Here is a 22,658-nt window from a genome sequence, read left to right as displayed (position 1 = left end):
ACACCTTTTTTTGCTAATCTAAAACACACATTCAAAAATCCTCTGAGCGCATTATTCATCATAAATAAATCATAAATCATAAATCATAAATAATGAGAATAGTTTTTGGGGCATGTGTTTAGTCAGTTAAATAAAGCTGAACCCTTATCAAACTGGTCTTTCCTACACTCCACCCCTCTTGAGTCACCGTGGGAGCGAATTGATAAGGCCTGACTTGGGCACATGATTTGGATCCTCTTCATGGTGCAGCAAATCAGTATATGCAAGCTGGAGCAATTCTCTCCCCCATCACATGAATCATACTTTCCCTCTCCTGCCTATTTTTACAGCTGCTACAAATCTAGATCTGCTCAAACGCTTTGCTCCTCTGTGACTGAGAAAGACAAGAAACCCAGTTCCAGACTCAGGTTCTCACAGTCACTCTGCTTCCTCACACTCTCTGCATAAACAACCACCAACGATCCCCTCTTGACCTTCAAACGCACGCAAGCATTCATGCCCACAAATGTGTGTGTGTGTGTTATATTGCACATTGCACGTGCATTTCAGAAAAATCTAATCTGAGAATGAGTAATGAGTTACAGGCTCTGTTTTTCCAATTTGATCTAGCCAATTGACTTTAAACTACAGGAGCTAAAACCTGATGCCATATCAGGCTGTCACACCATCTTGTAAAGCATTAAACAAACATTAAACTACTGTTTTAACATTGGCTAGTACTTCATTTGGAGACAGGATACAATATATGACTTAAGACTAAGAGACCATTAGGGATAACCAGAAATGATAGCTTCCGAAATCATAAATAAGGACACATCAGGGATTATGATAAACAAAGGTTTAACAAAGACTTGAGCTGGGATCGGATGTGTATCTTTTTCACTGTTTACATTTTTTCCCTATGGTAATTCTTATTTATGAAATCTTGTTTAGTCAAAATCAAATGAAATGCCTGCTTTCAGAGCTTCGCACATCAATCAGATGGAAACATTGCCATTTGCACAAGTCGAAATAAGGAGCGCACACTGACGCATTTATGTGCCAACCACTGTGTGCACCAAACGTGCTAGTGTTGGTTGCACCCATGAACAGCTCTGATGAATAAACCATTTGGCCAGGCTGTTAGGATCGGAAGTCTTGTCACAGCCCATTTAAAGACTGAGACGAGGGACAAGCTAAGATCTGTAACCTGCACCTTTGACCTCTCAGCTTAGCATTGTGGTCCTAATGCTGCCTTCATGCAGCTCCCAAAGAAAAACTGCCAGTCTGAGCTGCGGTCTGTGTTTTGCCCTCACTTCAATTCGTCACGCCAACATCGCGTGCCCAACCATTTGTGTTGGCACAGCTTGCATCTCTGGGGCAGGGGGAAAGCCATTCATCTAGGGCTAGTGGGTCTTTAGGAGCCATGCGAGGACCACTGGTCACCAAAACATACCCTGATCTTGGTCAAAGGGGCAGTCATGAACATGAGCCTTGATTTATTTAAACAGAACTATGTTAAAATATTGAATATCTAAAGAAACACTTATTCTAAATAAACAATACACTTGTAAAATGGGATGACTTTGTCTTTGATCATTTTTTCCTCTTCTGTTTCCACTCACTGAGGACCAGCTATGTCTGATTTATTTTGAACCCACATTGGATCAGCCTGCTTTGCATGCAAGCGTTGGACATCACAGATATTACATGTAGGGTTGTCATATCATTTCCTCTTCATCTGTCGCAAAAGGAATGTCAAGACTAAGAATTACATCAACTTTCTTTCTTTTTTCCTGAAAAAAAGACATGAAGTTCCTGCTCTGAAAACTATGTGGACGAGTTGTATGCAAAAGTTTGAGGAAAAGAATAACAGATGATACAGTTCCCAACTGATTGGCAATCTGTATCCAAAGAGTAGATTCTCTGTATCCCACTGAGTTTGTGCATGCATAAAGAGAAGTGGTGGTCATTTAAAACGGAATATAAGGTTGCAATGTTTTGAGCTGATTTGAAATAGCATTGTCCAACTTTCGAGAGTGAAAAACACACATCTCTTTTGTGGTGTTTTTAAGAGTTAGTAAGACTTCTTTTTGGGGAGATAGAAATGGAAAAGAACACGCTATTTTTCTATGGCAAGTTTGGCAACCACCATTCCCTCAAAGAAGCAGTGACAGCCAGCAGTGTGTGTGTGTGTGTGTGTGTGTGTGTGTGTGTGTGTGTGTGTGTGTGTGTGTGTGTGTGTGTGCGCATGTGTGTGCATGTCTCTGTGGTGTGTGTGTGTGTGTGTGTGTGTGTGTGTGTGTGTGTGTGTGTGGTGTGTGTGTGTGTGGGTGTGTGTGTGTGTGTGTGTGTGCCAGGGTGGGAATTTCACGACGGCCACGAGTAAAACAAAATGTCCTGTGGTATTGGTATTTTGACTAGCAATTTAGTTAAATTGTTTCGTTTATCAACGCTACAACATAGCGTTTCGTGAGTCGGTTGTCATTGTTGGGGGGAAGGCAAACAGCTGTTTGCTGCTCGCGATGTGCTCCGCAGCAAACAGCTGTTTGCTGCGGAGCACAGCGCGAGCAGGCTCCCGTGAGCGGGAGGGCGCTCCTTCTTCACTACAGACTATCGCGCCACCTAACCATCAAACAGGTTTGTTTTCCAAATACCTTATTTCCAGCTATTTTCCAAAATCCTGTGGAGAAATTCCATTGCTTTTTGTGGAGGGAACCAGCAGCTTACTTCCTGGTTTCAGGACGCGTCACTGCACCTCTCAATATGATGCCAATATAAACAAGGTCTTCTGTGGGCTCTGTACATCAATGCCGACCTATGCTTACAAGTAAGTGAATAGTAGACAATATAAAGGTATTGGCGAAATGTCCCAGCAGTTTAGGATAATGAAGGTTATAATCAAATCAATTACATATAGCCATTACATGTCTAACTCCTAATGACAGGAAGGCAGAAAGTGCATTATACAAATAATAATACTCATAATAATAGCAGACATTTTTTAACAATGACCACAATATCATTGTTTTAATAAACCAAATATGAACAATTGAGGAAAATGAGGAAGAACTGATGATTAAAATGTTGTAGTACAAGTAGTAATGTAGTTAGTGCATAAATTATTGCAACAAATGTGTTAATTTTCTTCATTATTAGTCGATTTTTTTTTGGTGGACGAATGCTCCGGGCCAGTGGTTACAATGGTGGGGCCAGTGACAATACAATGTTACCCTTACTGTCTACCCCTGACTGACTTATGTGGTTTATGGCTGAACTTAACGTATACGTTTAAGAAACACTATTGCTATTCAGCCGTTTGTAAAACGACTGGTGTTGACGTTAGTGCTACACTTTTCAGTCATGTTGATTGACCAGCGTAATTTAACCAAACAGCCTTTGTGCCCTGTCATGTGGCCTTTGTGCCCTGTCATGTGGCCTTTGTGCCCTGTCATGTGGCCTTTGTGCCCTTAAAAAAAATGTGAACGGGAAGGCCAAATGGCCTTGCCCCTAAAATGACGACATTCCAAGCCTGGTGTGTGCATGTATGTGTGTGTGTGTGTGTGTGTGTGTGTGTGTGTGTGTGTGTGCATGTCTGTGTGTGTGTGTGTGTGTGTGTGTGTGTGTGCGTGCGTGCGTGTGTGTCTCTGTGTGTGTGTGTGTCCTGCGCACTTGGCTACAATCTAGGATGAATTTATGAATGGTGTTAGGTTGGTCAACGGCCTCGCTAGTTCTGAGCTGTTTTGTTTCTTTCAGACGTCTGCTGCTCGAATAACCTCAGTGATGCAATCCCTCCACAGCCGCCCAGCTAATGTTCCATTGTTAAAACAGTGATAGCGCCCCTCTTTTAAATGGGAAATATGGCATCACAGTAGTAAAAAGTCACCCTAAGGTTCAGTATATTTGTTTCATCCTGCGTCCATATGTAGTTTATCAGCTATGTTGGGTAATTGCATCACTGTGATTGTATACTTGGCAGCCGTTGTTCTTTATGCCATCTGTGTGAATATAAGAGCAATATGTATATGCTGACATTTGCAGTGTGAGTGTGTTTATATAAAGAAAGGAACTGAAGCTGCCATATGAATGATGCTTATTCTTCAACAGCCCCTGCTTAAGCTGGATTGTCAAAGTTCAGTTGGGTTTTTACAGTAGGTCAAATGAAGGGTGCTTATATGTACAATACATTCACCATAAGATGAGCACAGTGAGCCACCTGGTCGCAACTGTGCAAGATTTGTTCCAAATTATTCAGGAAGACATAACCATGGCTTTGTGCAGTCTAGAGTCTCCTACCCTTGGGCAGATGTTAGTAAAAGGATTGTTTTAGTTTCCGCGGCAGGACCTCAACATCATAGAGACTGTCTAGTATTTTTAGAATCTGTTCCCCTCATTGTAAGACGCTTCTTGTAAGTCATTGGCTTAAATAACAAAGACCCAGTGCTGACTTAAACAAACCAAGTTTCCCAAGTAGTGGGAAAAAGAGATAGAGATGACACATCAGGCTGGGTGGCTGGCTAGTACAGTAGCAAGTTGTGAGTCAGACGCTCAAAGAGGAAAGCATTTGTAGAATGGGTTAGTGTGTGATTCACAGCTTGTGAGGTGAACCTCTCAGAGAAAGGCCATGACACCGGTCCCTGTAAAAGGTTGTCTGTTATTCCACATTTCCAAGCACTGGGTGCTTTTATTGCTGGACCAAGACTCACAAAAGCCTTGAGGCCAAATAGGTGTGTAATGGCGTTGCTTATAGCTTGGCTGTCTGACTGGCTTGGTGAGAGGGAACAGTTGACAACATAGTAGTCTGATCCACTCGGCAGTCTCTAAGGCTTCATGAACTCATTCTCACTTTGTAGAAGATTCATCTATCCCACATCTTTCCCAGCACTCTGCCTTCTTTTGCTGTCACTCTCTCTTTTCCCCCCTCCCACTACAATTTCCCATTGTAATCCCTCCTTCTCTTGTCCCTTTTCTCTCTTATTTTATTGTGTTACTCTTACGCACTTTGACGCTGGCTCTATGTGGAGACATATTTTTTAACAAGCATGCCCCAGTGGGCAGTCGGCAGAATGGGGAGGTTATTTTTAGATTGCACACATTTTAAAGTGGAACGTTTTTCTCTATCCTTGTAAAGAGTCCTCTTCCTTCTCTTTCCGTCTGTAGCGGAGTTTACATCTCTGTGGGGGATCTTGTGTTGCCTCCCCCTCACATACTCTTCTCTTCCCCTCCACCAGACTCCTCTAACTCCCTACCGCCAACACACTCATCCTCTCCAAACACTGACATCATCTGACAGACCAAACTCCTTCCTGTGCCTGTGGGGGCTGTTCTGTTCTGTCTTTACGGCATGAAATGGGTAAGCCCCAGCTCCTGTCACAAATCAAGGAACGGGTGAAAAAAACAAGCTGTCCGAAAACAAACATCTGCTGCAGGAAAACAAGCCTGATATATCATGACATAGTCAGTGCAATTTCCCTCACATGACCTTTTCTTCAGCGTCACTGCCACATTAGGCTGGTGGTGGCCACACACGCATGCGCACATGCACACTTAACATAGTGTTAAAACAGGGGTAAAACAGGGGCCCCCGGGCCGTACACGGCCCGCGAGACCATTTGGTGTGGCCCTCGAGGTAATTTCTAAACACACGCAAAAAAAAAAAAAAAATTAAAGAAATCTAGACCGCAAAATAATTAAACAAGTGAGTGCCTGTATTTCCTGGCCAAGGTCAGGGTCATTGAACACAACACAAGCCTAACACTTCATCACGTGGTATCTCTGACAGGGGTGTAGTTCTGACGGGGAGCACCAGAACGCAGCTCTGCTCCGGCACTTCCAAAAATTGCAGTACCCATAAGGAGCCGTACACATGCCGCAGTTTTTGCGTGGCTGTGTTTTAGTTGAAAGCCCAGTGGCGATCTGTTCATCTGTCATACTGATCAGACAGTCAATAACTTTGTTGTTATTAGCATCTGGTTAGCTAGCTATGCTAACGAATATAAGAAGCTTTTTCTACAACCAGTGAGGTAAAGGCACATCTTTATATGATCATTATAGTTATAAGAGAATAAGAGAATAAAGTAAACAGGTATAAAATACTATATGACTGTAAAAAGAATACAGTTTGAAAGGGGAGTGATTTGTCAAATATTCATAAAGAAAAATAAATCTGCTTCCAGTTCTGTTTCATATGGGTGTTGAGAGATGTATCCATAGATCTCCTAATTGTGATCTCAAAGTGCACCAGATTGATGCTTTTAACTTCAACATTTAAAAAAAAATCTTCCCGGGGGAGCATGCCCCCTGGACCCCCCTAGAGGAGGTTAGGTCCCCCCCCCCACTTAAATCATGTCCACATGGATAGGAAACTAAATACATTTGTACACATCTTGTGTCCATATCTTTCTGTTTTGGTGGTCATGCCACACCGTGCACGTGCATGCATGCACGAGTCATGGTGAGATATCTGGATTAAGAGGTTGCTTTTTCTTTGCACAGCATGAAAGAAAGGCGAAATGAATGGGCTGTGATTTTTGTTTTTTGAAGCAGAGGTCAATAATTTGTACGGCCCTCAGAGGATGTTGAAAACATTGAAATGGCCCTTGACAGGAAAAAGGTTCCCCACCCCTGTGTTAAAAGAATAAATCACAAAACTACATTAGGCATAATTAGGTCAGTTCTTTATCCAGGAGTCTGGAGGGTGACGGTGAGCTTACTTCAGAGTTTTCCTGTCTTGGACCAAAACCAAAGTCTGACTGTTTCCTTCTGTCTCTACACACCTACATACATAAGCACACACACTTCCCCACCATGTGGATCACCTCATCTCTGGCCTAAATTGGTGAAGTGAGAGGGGGAGACATGGCCCTCTGGGTTTTACTAGTCCCACTCTCACTGACCCATGCCGGGGTCTAGAGTCGGATACAGCTCCTGTTACTTTCCTTGACTACGGCCCCGTTCTTTTGAAAATATTCTGTTTTTAGCATTGCAGCTTTTCCCTCACCCTTAATTTGAAGGAAGGAGCGAGCTCTTAAGGAGCAGGGGATGTTGCGTGGTAGACGGCCTGGCAGCGACCAAGCAGGAAATCTTTCATTAAAACTCACTCAAGGTCCATCGTGACTTGAAGCTCTGTGTTAGATATTGAATAATAACAGCAGCTCTGTTGAAGGGTTTATAATGCCCTCAATCACAGACTGGCAAATGAGACCCGGAACTTAGTCGAACACTAGCAGTACAAATAAATAATAGATTTAGGAATAAAGTTTAAGCTTCTGATTGGCAGCTGTGTTTGAAGTCATCTGTGGGCATGTGTGTGCTTGATCAAGGACTTGAACTTTCATGACATTGTCATTGAGCCAAAAGAAGAAAGAAAGAGTGCAAGTTCACTGTTGTAAAAGAGTGAACAAATGGGGAGGGAAAGTGATAAAGATAAACCTAAGGGGGAAATGAAGTCTAATCACAGAGCACTCTGGTGAGTTACAGCACATCAAACCACTTCAAATTGCTCCTTCTCAAGCATACTTTATTGATGCTTTGGGAGCTGCTGTCAGAAACAAGGAACACATTTGGTCTAATTGTCGATCACACGTAAAAATACATATGCGGTATATGTTGCTTTATTCAAAACACATGGCACACTGAGAGAAGCTGCTCTCCAACAGAAATAGCTGTATCCAACTGCTGTACCAAAACACTGCCACCCCCACTCATTCCTATCCTTCCCTTCATCTCAGTAACCAGAAAAAATGATGGAAAACAAAATGTCAGCAATAATGGCGAACTTCTGTGAAATCGAATAGCTGAGGCAATCATGTTATTTCATACGTAGAATACACATGAGTGCCTCTGGGAATATGAAGAGCCCTATAGCAGCTCTGGCTCGGGCCCAGTCTTTGCAGTAGTTAGAGGGTAACCTGATAGTAATACCTCTGCCCTGTCCACCCTCTCTCCCCCTCACTGAGTATGTCATTCTAGCCAAAGGAGGGTGCCTGGACCACAGTGGCAGTCTAGCATCTCACAGAGCCATGAAGATTAAAAAAAGGCCAGAATGATGTGGCTTTCCCCTGCATTTACGTCTGAAGACAAGAGTAACAGAGATCGACAGAAAAGGTCCTTCAGAAGCAGGTGAAGAGATAACATCAGTGCTCTCTGCTGATAGTGAGACGGGGGATTCCCTAGCCCCTCTCCCAGGTGTACGCCAGTGTCTACAAGACAACTAAGCTCCTTCAATGTGTTTAAGCTTCTCAAATAAAAGTACCAGAGAGAAAGAGGCATTTGTGGCTCTGGCGATGATCTGCCTATTAGGCTTTCTATTGTCAGGAGAAATCTGAAAGCGTTAGGTTTCTTTTTTCAGACCTGCAAGCAGGAAAAGCTTTTCTGCTCCAGGGCTTCAGAGCATTTATGTTGTTAGCATACCTGGAGCTGTGCCTCCTGCAGAAAACATTCTCATTGAGCCCCGGGTCTCTAGGAATTATAGGCAGAAGTATTCCTTCAGTGGGCCTGTCTGCCAACTAGAATGACTTGTGAAGTTGAAAGGTTAATGGCTTGATCTGCTTGAATGTAATGTCCTCTTAGATAGAGCTACTCTTCATCAAACAACACACTATACAGTACATCTTTGAAATTACCCTACTTTAAAGCTAAACCCTACTCCAACCTGTCCAAAAGATAGCTCTTAAATCCTACTTGGATTTGTATTGGATAAACTGCTTCACCACATGTATGCTTCATAAGTTATGCTGTAATACACTGTAGCTATGCAGGGTTTGCCTGTTTGATGGATTCAGAGGAAAATTATCTGCAAAAAAACAGATGTACTTTATATAGTTGCCTACACAGCTATGGCCAGTGGCGGTTCTAGAACATTTTACATGGGGGGGCAAGGGGGGGGCAAGAGGTCATGACAGGGTGGCATGGGAGGGCGGACAGTACGAGGTATTTTATACTGTATATATAACCTATTTGTTGTTAAATCATGCCCTAACACAAGTGTTCTTAATTCACAAGAGAAACAAGGTGTTCAGACAAACAAACAAAAATATAGTATAAAACAGCAGAAAATACTCATGATACCCTAGAATTCTGTTTACTGTAAGTACATAAGAGTACTTGGTTATAATTAAGTACACAAATGACATCACCCATCTCTTAAGAGAGCTAAAGGTGACCCGTGCAGCAACACATTTCAATACATATTTGTCAATACTAAGAGCTGTAATGGAATATGTACGCAAGGAGAATAAAAACATACCATGTGGTCCAGCTGGAGTCTCATCTGCCTCCTGATCCCTTCCTCTGTCCCTCTTTCTGACACTTGATCTTTATTCCTCACATACATTTCTTCTTCTTCACTAATGTCTTCATCTCCTCCTCTTCCTCCTGCTCTGACCCTCCTGGTCTCTTCCGTGTACTGTATTTTACTTTTCCTCTTTCTGTTCATCCTGATCACTTCTCAGATATGTCTTTGTGTTGTTGTTGAATCACTCCAGCTACTCTGGCCTGCAAGAGTCTACGTGTGAAAAGCACTGGTACAAATGCTTGTATAACTTATAACCAGCTAATAAGTAGCTAAATATAAAATCAGAAAGTATTTATCAAGTGCACACAGGTAGTGTTTAGATCCATTTTGACGGTAGAGGATGTATCCTGGTTTAATTTATCTGGCCTCATTGCTGTGATGTGTAATTTACGTGGATTTAATAGTACCGCATAGTTTAGCAAATAAAGTGATCGATCTCCCAGCTAGCGCTGTCTGTGTTGTATTTTGTAACGTAACGTCCCAAACAGCGAATGTCTGTTAAACGCTATCGATTCAAACGGCAGTGTTTTATTAATATTTAGTTTCAAGCTCTCGTCCTTAGTAAAAACAAAACTAGTGGAAGGGGAAATTCTCCCAGGGGAAGCTGACCCACCTTCAGGTGCTGGGGCAGCTCGCTCTCTTTCTGCAGCGGTGTGAGCTGCGGTCTGTGTGAACGCCGCTCCGCAGTTTAATGCAGGGTCGTAGCTACGTTTTTTAACGGGCCTAAGATGATATTTAAAATGATTCACTTTTAATTAATGAACTGCTTGTTTCGTTGCTTGAGAAGCTTGTTTGTTTCTACAAGTACCGTTTTAGGGACACAAAAGTTAGGGGGTCAGCTGGGGGGGAAAGGCTCTACAGTGGGGGGCAGCTGCCCCTGGCTGTGGCATGATGACACTTTAGGAGGAATCTGAGCCATACCTAGCTTTCCAGAGTCAACATCCTTATGATAATGCTGTCGGCATGAGATGATATAATACTGTGTTAACATGTAGCAGGATAGCCTTCCCAGGGCTACATAAACACCACACAACCCAAAGCTGCACAAACCCACTGCACCTCTCACTGATGAGGCCATTGTTAGCCCACTGCGAGTGGATCACTCCCATAATCTGTGAAAACATCCGCCTCCACGGTACACTCTCTGCATCTGTTGTATTTATTTGTAACATCACTGTGGCTCAAAGGGAGAAGCACTGTTAGCTTAGCACAGCTGCACACGCCCACTCACCAGGCCTGGAAGCTTTTGGAAATCAGCCCCTCTAAAAAAAAGTTTGACTTTACAGAACAAAGTGGGATTTAGGAATATGAAATTACAACACAACTGTTTTATCAACAACAACAAAAATATTAGAAAATACACTTATCACTAGCATCAGTGGTTATTTTCAGCCTCAGTGGCTTTTTAGGAGCTGATAGCATCTCGCAGACTGTCAATCTCATGTCTGACATCAGTTGGAAAGGGAAACCGATTGGCAGATGAAGCAACACTTTTTGAGTCTCCCGCTGCTTTAACCTCTCCCATTTGCGTCAGCAGTCACACATGGTTTACATAACAAATCCCTTTCTTCTCCTTGGCAGTTTAGGGCTACATGCAAACATGGAATTGAGATATACACTACTGTGCTGAGGGTACATCTTGAGGGGTGGGCACCAACCTTTACTGCAGAGATATAACCAGCAGATAGCCAAGAGAACCCACAAGGGGCCATTTAAACAAGGGGCCATTTAAACAAAAGCACATGTGTGTACATGGCTGCACAAACACACGCACATACACAAACATACATCAATTCTCTCACACATACATTACATACTTACTTACAATCTCAGTCAGCTGTGTTAACAAAGTTGACCATTCTGTAAAGTCCATAACAGATGCTACACGAAACAGGATTAGCAGGAAGCCAAAATGTACCTCCATAGCTGTTTTTATTTTTAAAATAGGTGTTCTCCTTTGATAGATAGATTTCCTGGTGAGATCAGTGAAATATTGTTTTACCGCCTGGAACGAGAGAATTCCCATTGACAAAGAATGGTACATTTTCGTATGAATAACCTGATTTAGTACTGCCCTTTTACATCCCTTTAGATTGAAAACTTACCGAAATGTAGAAGCAAAAGGAGAATCCGTCATACAAACAGCAGAACTGAATACAAATAAGACTAAAGCAAAGTAAAGGTCAATTTAAACCATCCTGACACTCCCCTCAAATGACAATGTTTAACTTTAATTTATACTGAAGTTTGTCATTACTCCACCCCACTCACTTCACCCATCTGCACCTCCCATTTCTGCAAGCCACCTGTTTCAGCCCTATAAACAGTGAGTTTAATAACCCCTCTTTTTCTGTTTCCTGACACCTTTTCGCAGAAACACATCTTGATTTACTTTCACATCAGTTGCAAACTGTAGATCAAGATTGGGAGACTGCAGATTGTTCTATGCCAAAGAGAAACATTAAGCAATCAGCCTAATATTTTGCCAAGAAGATAATACATCCAATCTGGCTAAATGTGTTTCCAGAATTAAAAATGAATTATAGGAGCCTACATTCCCATGCAGTTAGCCTACTGTACATGCCAATCTCTGCATGAGTTTGAGAGTTTGTGTTTTGTTTTTGCATTAGTTTTTGTGTGTGGGTGGCGGTTGAAGATTTTTTAGCTTCAAGAAGTACACAGACTGACACACACAGAAACACCCACACACACGCACACACACCCTCCCCCTTCCCTAAAACTGACTCTGTGAATGTTTGGCTGTGCCAGCTGTGTGAGCTCGAGGCAGGGTGTGGGGTGTATACAATTGTCTGACAGACTGCATGGTGTGTATACACACAGCCATAAACAGTATCTGGAGCGGAAACGCTGATCACCTAGATGTGCTAGACCTTATGACCCAGGGGCCGAACTGTTATGTTTTCACCATGCGTTTTCCTGGCCAATCCGCCTGGAAGAAACCCGGGATGCTGGGTGTTTGTGAGTATGTATTTGAGACAGGACACACATGCTAGAGAATTGCCTCATTTTATCTTTAATGTTTATGTTCGTGTATGGAAGTAAATATAAATTATCCAAAAGTCTGTTTGCAAGTCTGTGCATGCAAGTGTGCAATCTTGTCTGTGTCCAAGTCTCTGATGTTGACCACAGGGGAACTTCAATCTGAGAGTCAAAAGAGACCCACAAACACCCACGTGTCTGCATCAAAAACATCTTAGGCTTTATATATATAACTACTCTCAAACACAAGAGGATTATTATATATGTGCTGCCAAAAGTGGGAAGACGTATTCTTCCAACTTGTTTGGAAAGGAGCTTCTTAAATATTCTTGCAATAAACTGCATCAACTATGGCCGTACATGTGAGAGAACAGAACAGCTCACCTGGATTTGTTAAGACCATCATTCCACACAGGTGAGGCAAACAATGTTTTAAAAACATTCAAGACTCTGTTTTCATAGGATGACAGTTGACTTTGTTATCCAAATGCTGCTTTCACTTTCTCTGTGTCTGTATGTGTGAGAGTATGTATCATGAACGAATGGAAATACGCTCATCGTCTGCAAGCACTTTGTTTCATTCCATGTTTCAACTCCTAAAGGACCACAAAGCCACTGTGAACTCCTTGAACAAACACGGAGAGGGAACAGTGAGGGGTGAAGATCTAGCAAACATGCCCGTTTGAACCGGAAATATTCAGCAGGGTTGGAGCTTATAGCTGTTTGAACCAGGGACCCTAGAGAGGACCTGGCAAATATATGTGTTTGAAGGCCAAACAGTGTTGAAGGCAGAACTCCCATGGGGAATCTAACAGTAGAGCCTCATAGTCAGCTGCTGCTGACTCTCCACTATGCTGACAGTTTAAATAAAAAGGCACAATAAGCTCAGTCATCGAGGAAAATATCTGCTCATCCCTTCTTCAAAGAAAAGGTGCCATTCCTAACTCCCACTAACAATGGATTATATCGTATTTAGAGTGGTGTAGAATAAACTATACACATACTGTTCATGCATATACCCCACACACTGAGGGACAGACAGAGAACGAGATTCATTATCCCATTCTTCAATGGCATGAGGTGCCAGGTTCATTGACTGACAGAGTTAATTAGAGGGGCATGGCAGTTTGTGCAGCATGTGACTCCTCTCAACCATAAGAAAACCCTGTCATGTTTGTTGGTTCAATTGAGGGCATCATCTATTCATTTAATCTAACTATGGTTTTAAGTTTCACTCGGTTATACCACAAAGAACTACAGTGCAAACTTCAAATGAAACTAAGGATTGTTTCTGTGATTGAGTATTCCACATTTTTTTTAAATTCAGTAAACCCGGTGGGCGATTTGAGATATACAATTGTTTTACTTTACCCATCTTGCTTTTGTGAAAAGTGGTGCCTCCTATATGAACCTCTTCAAAATGACATGTCTGTCAACACTTAAAATGAATGTGGTCATCTGTCCATGACACAGATTGCTGTGCCATGGATGACAGTCATCAGTAGTCCTAGACAGAGGCTTTGAAGTGAGACCACAGTGCACTCATGTCCACCCAGTTCTCATGGCTTTCCCTTTAAATAGAGCATGACATCACACCCTGCACAGGTCTACCGGCCCAAGCCCAAAACAAATGTGTCCAAACAATGCCACATCTGGAGCGAAACGCAGCAGTGAGAGGGGAAGAGCAGGAATGTAGTGGAAAAGGATTTGAAAAGGGAAAGCAGTTCTAAAGCTGCTTAGCTGGCCAAGGCGTCTGTGGATGTGCCTGACCTATAATTGTATGGTGATTTCCCTTGCTTCCCTCCCCCAAAAGATCTGATGTCACAACTGCAGACCCAAGCATCCGGAAGAATTAATACAATGATGTTTTTTTATTTCTGCACATTGTACGTCCACAAAGTTCAACCAATATCAAACACGTTTTAAACTTAACTGCCAACCACTGCAGTACTTGTATGCTGGTAGCCCAACTTTAATACGTTCCATAATAAGTTCCAGAAAGTTCTCAAAGAAGTTCAGAGAGAAAAGCAATTTCTTGTTTGGTTTGGCTGATTCTTCTGACTTTTCTGAGCAGATGCAGGAGGAGGTCTTCAGAAAGTCTTCTCAGACAGCCTGTTCTTGTTGTCACTGTCAGAAGCAATCAGCGCTGCTGGGTCTGCATTCAGCAGAAGGAGCAGAGGAGCAGGAAAACATTCCGGCCAATTTTCTGCCTGTTGGATAAAGTGTCTCATAAAGACGTGGCGGCTTATCCAACAGTTATTTGTCAGCAGACACATACTGTAGTATACCACCTACAATCTGATAGAAATGCTTAGATTTGTTGTTAAGAATTCTTAAAATGAACCCAACAGCATACTTAAACTAATTTGTACATGCTGTACATAATAATAATAATAATAGTAACACATATAATAATAGTAACACATATTCGTCAGTGTGTGAGTGGATGCGTGTGGTAGCTCAGGGGGTTTTTAAGAATGAAAGTGTGACCTGACAAACAGACATACAGTACAGTAAGGTAGGATGGAAAATATGCTTAATGTGTTCAGCTTGAGGAGGAAGACACTGATAGAGGAAAAGGAGGTGGGGAAAGAGCTGAAATGATGGAACCAGAGGGAATCTCTCCTCATGCAAGTTATGAGATTTACATCTGCACTGCGGTGAATCTGCTCACCTTGAGTAACCTCAGCCTCCAAATCATATCTACAGGCACAATTCTAGGTGCGGGTACACTAGGTGCGGGTCAGTCAGAGCGCCACCAGCTGGAGAGAGCACCAGAGAGGAGAGGACAAAGTGTCTGGTTTGCGCAGGAAGCTGCCTGCATTTGAACAGCATCCTTATTATACCCAATGACCTTGTGACAAACTTTACTTAGAACTTATGAGTCGTAGAAAAGGCAGCAAAAGGAGCAGTGTGTCAACAGTGTGTTGTTGTATTGAGAAGTAAAGCTTTTGCTAACACTATGGATGTTTCCCTCATAAGCTCGACAAAACCTAAATGTATTTCATTCATACCACCATTTATTTTACTGTCAATGACAAGACTATAGCGTATTTATTTTTGTTGCATGATGTAAATCCAAACAGAAGTGAACCCCCAACACCAAAATACAAAACATGTGTCAGTAAATTGCTTTCACTTCAGATGGCGATAATTGATGACCATTTTAGTTTTCACTTCATTTCACTGTAAATTGCATGAAATGATGAGCTGTTTTGTTTTGTTTTAATTTTGTTGTATGTTTATGTATGTTTTGAGTGTGTGAGGACCCCAGGAAGAATAGCCAATGCTCATGCTAGTGCTAATGGGGATCTCATCCTAATAAAGACAAAGACAAAGACTTACTCTTAAACTGACAGAACTCAAACCTTATATGGTTTCCGATACTTTTAAAACTTTGTATACTTATATTAGTAAAGTTTCAGAGAATTAACACAGAAAACCTGAAGGCAACTCTTCAATTATGTATTTAAATTTAGATGGAAATTATATGGGCAAAGAAATATAGTTTGGCCTTCGAACGTGTTTATTGAAAGGATTGCACCACTAACACTAACTAACGAGTTTTAGTGATGGGAGCAAATCCGGGTACACTGTCAAATGCAATCCAAACTGGATCATTTTATACATTTTAAACTCAGGCATTCAGGTATGAACAAGATAGGACAGCATCTCTTTTCTTTGTTTCCCCCCTTGCTCTTGATGTGTTCTTTAAACACCTTGGCAGCACTTTCAAAACAACCATTCTCTAATCTTTAAGATGGACAGAGGGAGAAGTGACAAGAATTGTAGTGTGGTGTGTGTTTCCGAGAAGTATATCTATGTAAAAGCCAGCTATTTATTTAAATATATGTTAATAAAAAACAGTATGGCAGGGATTTGTCAGTTGTATAGTCACACATGCTTTTCGATAAGTCACTTTGACAATACTGTATGCCTCATTCACCGCCTATTAGAACTCATTTTTACCATCAGAGAAAATGTGTACTAGTTTTTCTGTTAATGAGTATATCTATGTGCAAAATCACAAATCAGGATTATGGGATGAACCCCAATATGTCTGTAGGCATTGTTGTCTTTCTCGGTAGGATGCTATTTGGTGACTGTCCCTAAGTTCTGTGCTTGTAATATGATATTTGTCTAAGTCAAGATAAGCAAAAGTGTTGCTGAGGGACAATCTATGTGTCAAAGACTCATATGGTGGTTATGATGGTTGCCAGGGAATCCCCACACACCATATAATTGAACCCATGAGAAGCACTTTCATTTACTCATCATCTCCTTAAAATACTCCACCAGCTCTGTTACACTGGTGATGAAGGGAATATTAAACCACCGGGGCAGAGTATTTTCTCATAAGGTCAAGTTCACTGTTCAGCTTTGACTATTGAAGCCCAATGAAAGTCAGGAGTGGGACAGAGGTCAGGAGTCATGACCCTATCACTCCACATGCGTATTGAGGGATGGATAACCTCACCAGTCACCTCAGTAACTTGTCTGGAGAGCACCTGCTAAGCTTCTAATAAACCAACCGTACGGCCATTATCAGGCCCCTTGCGACTGAATTTAATAATACATATAAATAGTCACGTAGTCAAAGACTCTAGTTGGGGGGATTATGATGAATAGCCTTTTTAAATGAAAATTCAAATGTGGATTAATCAAAAAAAGGAGTGTTATCTTTCCATTCACATTTCAATCACCACACACTCTCTCTTGTTACAGTGAGGTCACCACTCCTGCATACAATTTCATTACAGAATCCCAGTGGATGTATCTTTAGAAGGCCGACTTTAACTAAGACCTACTGTTGCAAGTGTTGATCTTTCCATATTCCTCTCTCCTGGTAATCATGCATGCATGAGTGTGGTGGAAGAGTGGGGGCGTTGGGGCTGTCAGGGAGTCTAGAGTTACATTAATGAGCAGTGGTGTGAGAGTGGTGTGAGTGGTAGCGGGGTCAGGGGTCAAAGTGCCCTGACAAACAAAATGAGCCACCCAGAGAGGAAGTCAACACAAGATGCTTTACCTAGCAACCCTAGCAACAACAGCTTCTGGCAAACATGTGTGTGACAAATGTGCCATGTGAACCAACGGCGTGGTCTCAATCATCGCCATATGGGGTTGCCACACAGACACGTCACACGGCAGGGGGCGAAGACAGACAGAGGAGGGGCGGGAGAGACAGAAGTCAGCAACAAGATAACGAGGCAGATATTAATAGGATATGTCAAGTATTGTTCTGATGGGAAATGCATCAAGAACACACTTCTCTAAAGGCTCATGGTGGTCTCATAGCAGAGCAGACTGCTTCAGTGGGGTTAACTGTTATGATGACTCCCTGTTGGGAACATCATGAGGAAGATGCTGCTGTTAACTGCAATCCAGCAGGTTTTACTGTGGGCTCTATTGTTTCCCTTTGGGGCTTAATGACCAGCAAGCAGCCTAATGATGGCCTCCTTTCCTTAAACCCCCTTTTATACACACTTTCCTGACCAGATGAGGCCACATGAAATGTACACACAAAACACTACTTTCTTTTACTTCTGAATTCCTTCATAATAGCTGGTATATCATTGAATCCCCCAATGTCTCTGCATTCACTTCCAAACCTTTAGTGGAAACTCCCATCAATGTTTTCAGTCAGTCATTTCGATGTTCCAACTTTTTATTTCGTAATTCTACTTGCCTCGGCCCTCTGTTTGTCTGTACTCTATCTTGTGCTTTTTTTGTATTTTCCTCCCTCTTTTTTCTCCCACACGCCAGCTCTGGAAAGTACATTCGCACAGTTCTGCAGTGACACAAGGACCGTCTCGTCCATGGCAGACCATGCTTGTGTTTTTTCAATTAAGCCGGGCTTCTGTACACTATTCATTTGGGAAACCATAATTCTCATGGCCCAGCAGAAACTAATGGAAAGTCGCTTAGTTTTTTTTTCTCCGGGAGAGGTATTGGAAAGACCCATTCCCTAGAAGTGTCAGACTAGTGGAGAATAAAACAGTAGGAATACTTTCTATGAGAATACAGAAGGTGTTGATAGGATGGAAGGGCTCACTAAGGGGTATCAGCGTGCAAGAACTCATGGGGTGAATGGGAGCAGGAAGGAGGTAAGTGAGAGAATACAGATGGATGGATTTCCAAGGGAATGTGGATGAAAGTCAGTGAGTAGCAGGCCGGATCTGAATTGCCCAGCGGGGAGGAGGACAGATCCACTGAAATCACTTCAAAGCCTGGTGTCACTGGGTTGCGGATGAGTAGAGTCTCCTGTCCTTTTTTATTTACAGAGACGAGCCTGTTGCATCCATCTGACTCAAACAGCAATCAACAATGCAAATAAATAACTCAACAGATGTTACCCCCTGCCAGGATACACACACAATTGTATATTTCAATAAAACTAGCACAAACCAACAATAAAACAAAATAAAGTGTAAAAAAAAAACAAAGTGATCCAAGATCCAGACTGTTACTAAAGTTCCCATCCTTTTAATGATGTCCCATCTTTTCCAGAATGTCTTGGCCCCAATATGACCCTCTTACTTGCCTGACTAATAGGAGCCATTTGTCACTATTAGCATAAACCTTTCACTGAATGCTGACTCAGTCAGTCTCATAATGTACAGTACACTCATGTGTGCATGCTCACACATGCACAAACATTCACCTACCTACCATTGCACACTATTATGTGCACACACTCGCACACTTAAAGTGGGAGGGACCTCAATTGGACAGCCCCCTTTATAGCCCCCACCCCCCACCACAACAATCAACAGAGACCGACAGACAGTAAAGTGAGAGCAGTGAGAGAGAGAGAGAGAGAGAGAGAGAGAGAGAGAGACAGGCAGGAGCAGAACACATGAAGGAGTTTAAGGTCTTACCTCAAGAGTTTTTCTGTAGAGCCAATACAATGGAAAGCCTCATGACTGTAGCGGTCTCTCAGACTCAGTCTCTTTGTGTTCCAGCTGTGGCAGGCGGGTGCTGACGCACAGGCAGCACAGCGCTGAGCGGAGGGGCGGTCGGCACACTTTACAGGCAGAGAAAGCTGTGGAGCCGCGCAGACCCCGGGCCCGTCCGCTCACACTCTGCCTTCTGAGGATGAAAAGAGAAGACTTCATTACCAGCTGCAAACCACGCCTCCACCCCTCCAGTCTCCCTCCTTCTCAGCCCTCACACCCCCCTCTCCCTCCCTCCCCTCCTCATTCCCTAACTCCCCGCTTCCCTTCCACACTCCCAGCCAGTAGCACGTTCCAGGCCTGTCCCAGCCAAAGAAGGGGGAGCAGACTTCTAGAAAAAAAAACTCCCATTACGCAGCCTGCCAGCGCTGTGCAGTGCACAGACAGAGAGGGACAGGGAGAGATGAGGAAGGAGGAGAAGAGACAGAGAGACGGTATATAGCATATGGTTCAAATCCACACGCGGTTACTTATTTGTTTTCATATTTTACATTGAATACACAACCTCAGAGCTGCACTGAATATGCAGTATGGAAAGAATACGTTTGTGTGTGTGTGTGTGTGTGTGTGTGTGTGTGTGTGTGTGTGTGTGTGTGTGTGTGTGTGTGTGTGTGTGTGTGTGTGTGTGTGTGTGTGTGTGTGTGTGTGTGTGTGTGTGTGTGTGTGTGTGTGTGTGTGTGTGTGTGTGTGTGTGTGTGTGTGGGTGGGTGGGTGGGTGGGTGTGTGTGTGGGTGGTGTGGTGAGGTGAGGTGAAGGGAAAAAAACGAAAAAGGAAAAGCAAAGGGAATAGAATTAAATGTGGACCAAGCGAAGAGTGTGAGGCAGCAGAGATTCACAAAGAGAGAGGGAAGGACAGAGACAGACAGGCAGACGGAAAGACAAACACTGAAAAAGAAACACAGAGTAAGGCCGTGATCAATTTAACAGTTTTTAGGGAGAAAAGTTAAAAGAGAGACACATCTAAGCAGGGGGTGTTGGAAGTTTTAATTAAGACTTACTGTAAGACATAAGTAACACATCAAAAGACTGTCGCTTAAGAAGTATGTGTGTTGAGTTCTAGGGGGTGGGGACAATGTCTGTGAGTTTGTATGTCTATAAACCTGTCTCCGAGTCTCACAAACTCTTTGCAAACGGCTAACAGGGTCAACACCCAAAATAAGGGTGACAGTTTTTGTCCATCTCCAGTCTTTTCCCTCCTCTCTGCCTTTTCTTTTTATGCCAAAGTGAACTCTCTCCCATTAGACGAGGGAAAATAGGCATAAAAGCTCTAGCTGTTTACTGTCTGTAATTATGAGGGTATGCTAAACCCAAGCGAGCGCTGCTCCCTGCCCCCAGTGCCACCACACACAAACCTAGCTCTACCAAGACTGCCAGTTAAACTGAGCCATGGCACAGGCAGAGAGGTGCAAAGTAAAATAAAAGAACAGTAACAACAGGGAAGTTAACAGTTTCACATCAACTTGTAATTAGGAAAGACGTGTCGGCAAAGGGAATTCCCTCCAGTTAAAGAGTGAAACAGACACAGTAAAGAATATTCCAATCAGGTAACAGTTATGGGTTTACTAGAGGTCAAACTGCAGTGTAGGTCCTTGGCATGAAAATGCAAAAACTGAGGCTCTAAGTTTTTCAAGAAACTGAGAAAACGTATTTGCTTGTAAATGCTGAAGGTCAAGTTCCACTTCATAAAAAGCCAGTTTTGCCTTGATGCTGCAAACAAAATGAAATGCACACCACAGCAGCACACCACTACATCCACTTGGACCACTATGATATGGTGTCCCATTTGAAGAACTTTAAAGAAAAAAAGTAAGCCCTTATTTGAATGAAGTTCAACAAGTCTTAGAAACAGCGATCGTTTTTGGACTACTCCACAGGAATAAGCTAAAGAACACTGAAACAGAGTATTCAAAAACAACATTGGGGGGATTGCTAAGATTTCGAGCAATTCAAAATATCCCAGACAGAAACAAAAGGAACCAAAACTATGCAACTTTTTTGGCAGCACATTATGAGGTAAGCAAGGATTTATACAGATCTCTTGGGATCTCCCACACTAGCATTAACACCTACACAGACCCTCTCTGTGGTATAATGGTGTCACATTTACACGGGTCCACAAAACAGTACTTAAGGTCACAGGCTGCCTTCATTGTAGGCTTTGAAAGCCCAGTCCTGGGGTTTGGGCTTGAGACTGTTGGAGGTGGTTGGTCCAGGGAAGGCAAAGAAAGGGGATACAAACGCATTTCAGTGCTCTTTATTACTAACAAACACTAATCCTCCAAAACCAGAGCCACGGACAGCCCTTCTGTGCTATTTTATGTCTTTAATCTGGGGTTTAAATGACGGAAAAAAAACTAATCCAACATCTGAAAGCTGTTGTTTGTTTACTGTCTACTATGTCATTACGTCTTGTCATTACCATTACGACAGTAAATAGATAAAAATAGCACTATGGGTCCATATAATAAGGACAATTAGAATAGTAATGACAGGCTGTCAGCCACATTTAGTAGCAAAAGATGTGATTGTGTTTCAAGATCTACAAATGGGATTTAGGACTGAGGTGGAATTTACTGAAATATTGTCTCCAGCCACTAGGGGCCGAGTTGAGCTGTAATGTACATACAGTCCATTTACAAACAGGGATGAGGCAAAGTTTGCACTTTTGTATACATCTCTCTCACTCTGCACCCATTTCTGTTCCTGTATCGATGATTCCTCCAACATTTATTTCAATTGTTCATATAATCTTTTGCACCACCACACATCATTTCTGTTGAATCGTGTTGTTGTAAGATAAATTCAGACCAGGCCCCAAACAAACACAGCTTGCAAATGTAATGAGAATGTCGTGCTTCTGGTGCAGAAATCTGCTTGTTACAAACAACAGGTTTCAATGAGAGTTCTTCAGATGTCTTCCTGACTCCCTTAAATAAGGGGGTATACGGGTGAATATCTAAACACCACTAGGGTCAGGAACACCACCATCATCTCGTAAGAAATTTAGGTTACAGAAAAGCCAAAACTGTCTGCTTCTGTGAAAGGATTTTAAAAGACACAGGCAAAAGTCTGAGCGCCAGGCATTATACACATTAAGCAAAACAACAAGGCTGGGCCAAAACGAAATACAATATTATAGTACAGAGTGAAATCACATACTGTAGGCATGCAAGTCAACGAGATACATAGAAAACGTCATACAATAGGATTTCATGTTATTTACTGCAGCAGAGACAACTTGCCATTGAATGGCAAGAGGAATTATATTAGGCTTCAGGATTCAATCATAGGTTGTTGTGAAATTGAAATGTTCCTCGTAACAACCTGAATTGAAAGCAGAGTCGAGCCAGATGTAAAGAGAGGGGACTTTTTGTGTTCTCAACACAGAAAACCTTTGTAGGATGTATCAAAGTAAGGCAAAACATTAACTC

General features: G+C 42.4%; 1 protein-coding gene across 1 annotated transcript in view; it reads right to left on the bottom strand.

Moving 5' to 3' along the window:
- znf469 (zinc finger protein 469) overlaps window positions 1-19,252 on the bottom strand; it is a 46,030-nt gene extending 26,778 nt beyond the window's left edge. The window contains exon 1 of the mRNA XM_034085786.2: window positions 19,153-19,252. The gene's annotated coding sequence lies outside the window, so the exon portion shown is untranslated. The remainder of the gene's footprint in view (window positions 1-19,152) is intronic.
- Between the last annotated feature and the right edge of the window lie 3,406 nt (window positions 19,253-22,658).

This window comes from Pseudochaenichthys georgianus, chromosome 6 (genome assembly GCF_902827115.2).
Source record: "Pseudochaenichthys georgianus chromosome 6, fPseGeo1.2, whole genome shotgun sequence".
In the NCBI taxonomy this organism is placed as follows: Eukaryota; Metazoa; Chordata; class Actinopteri; order Perciformes; family Channichthyidae; genus Pseudochaenichthys; species Pseudochaenichthys georgianus.
The sequence above is the reverse complement of the archived record's forward strand: the minus strand, read 5'-3'. Positions and strand labels throughout refer to the sequence as shown.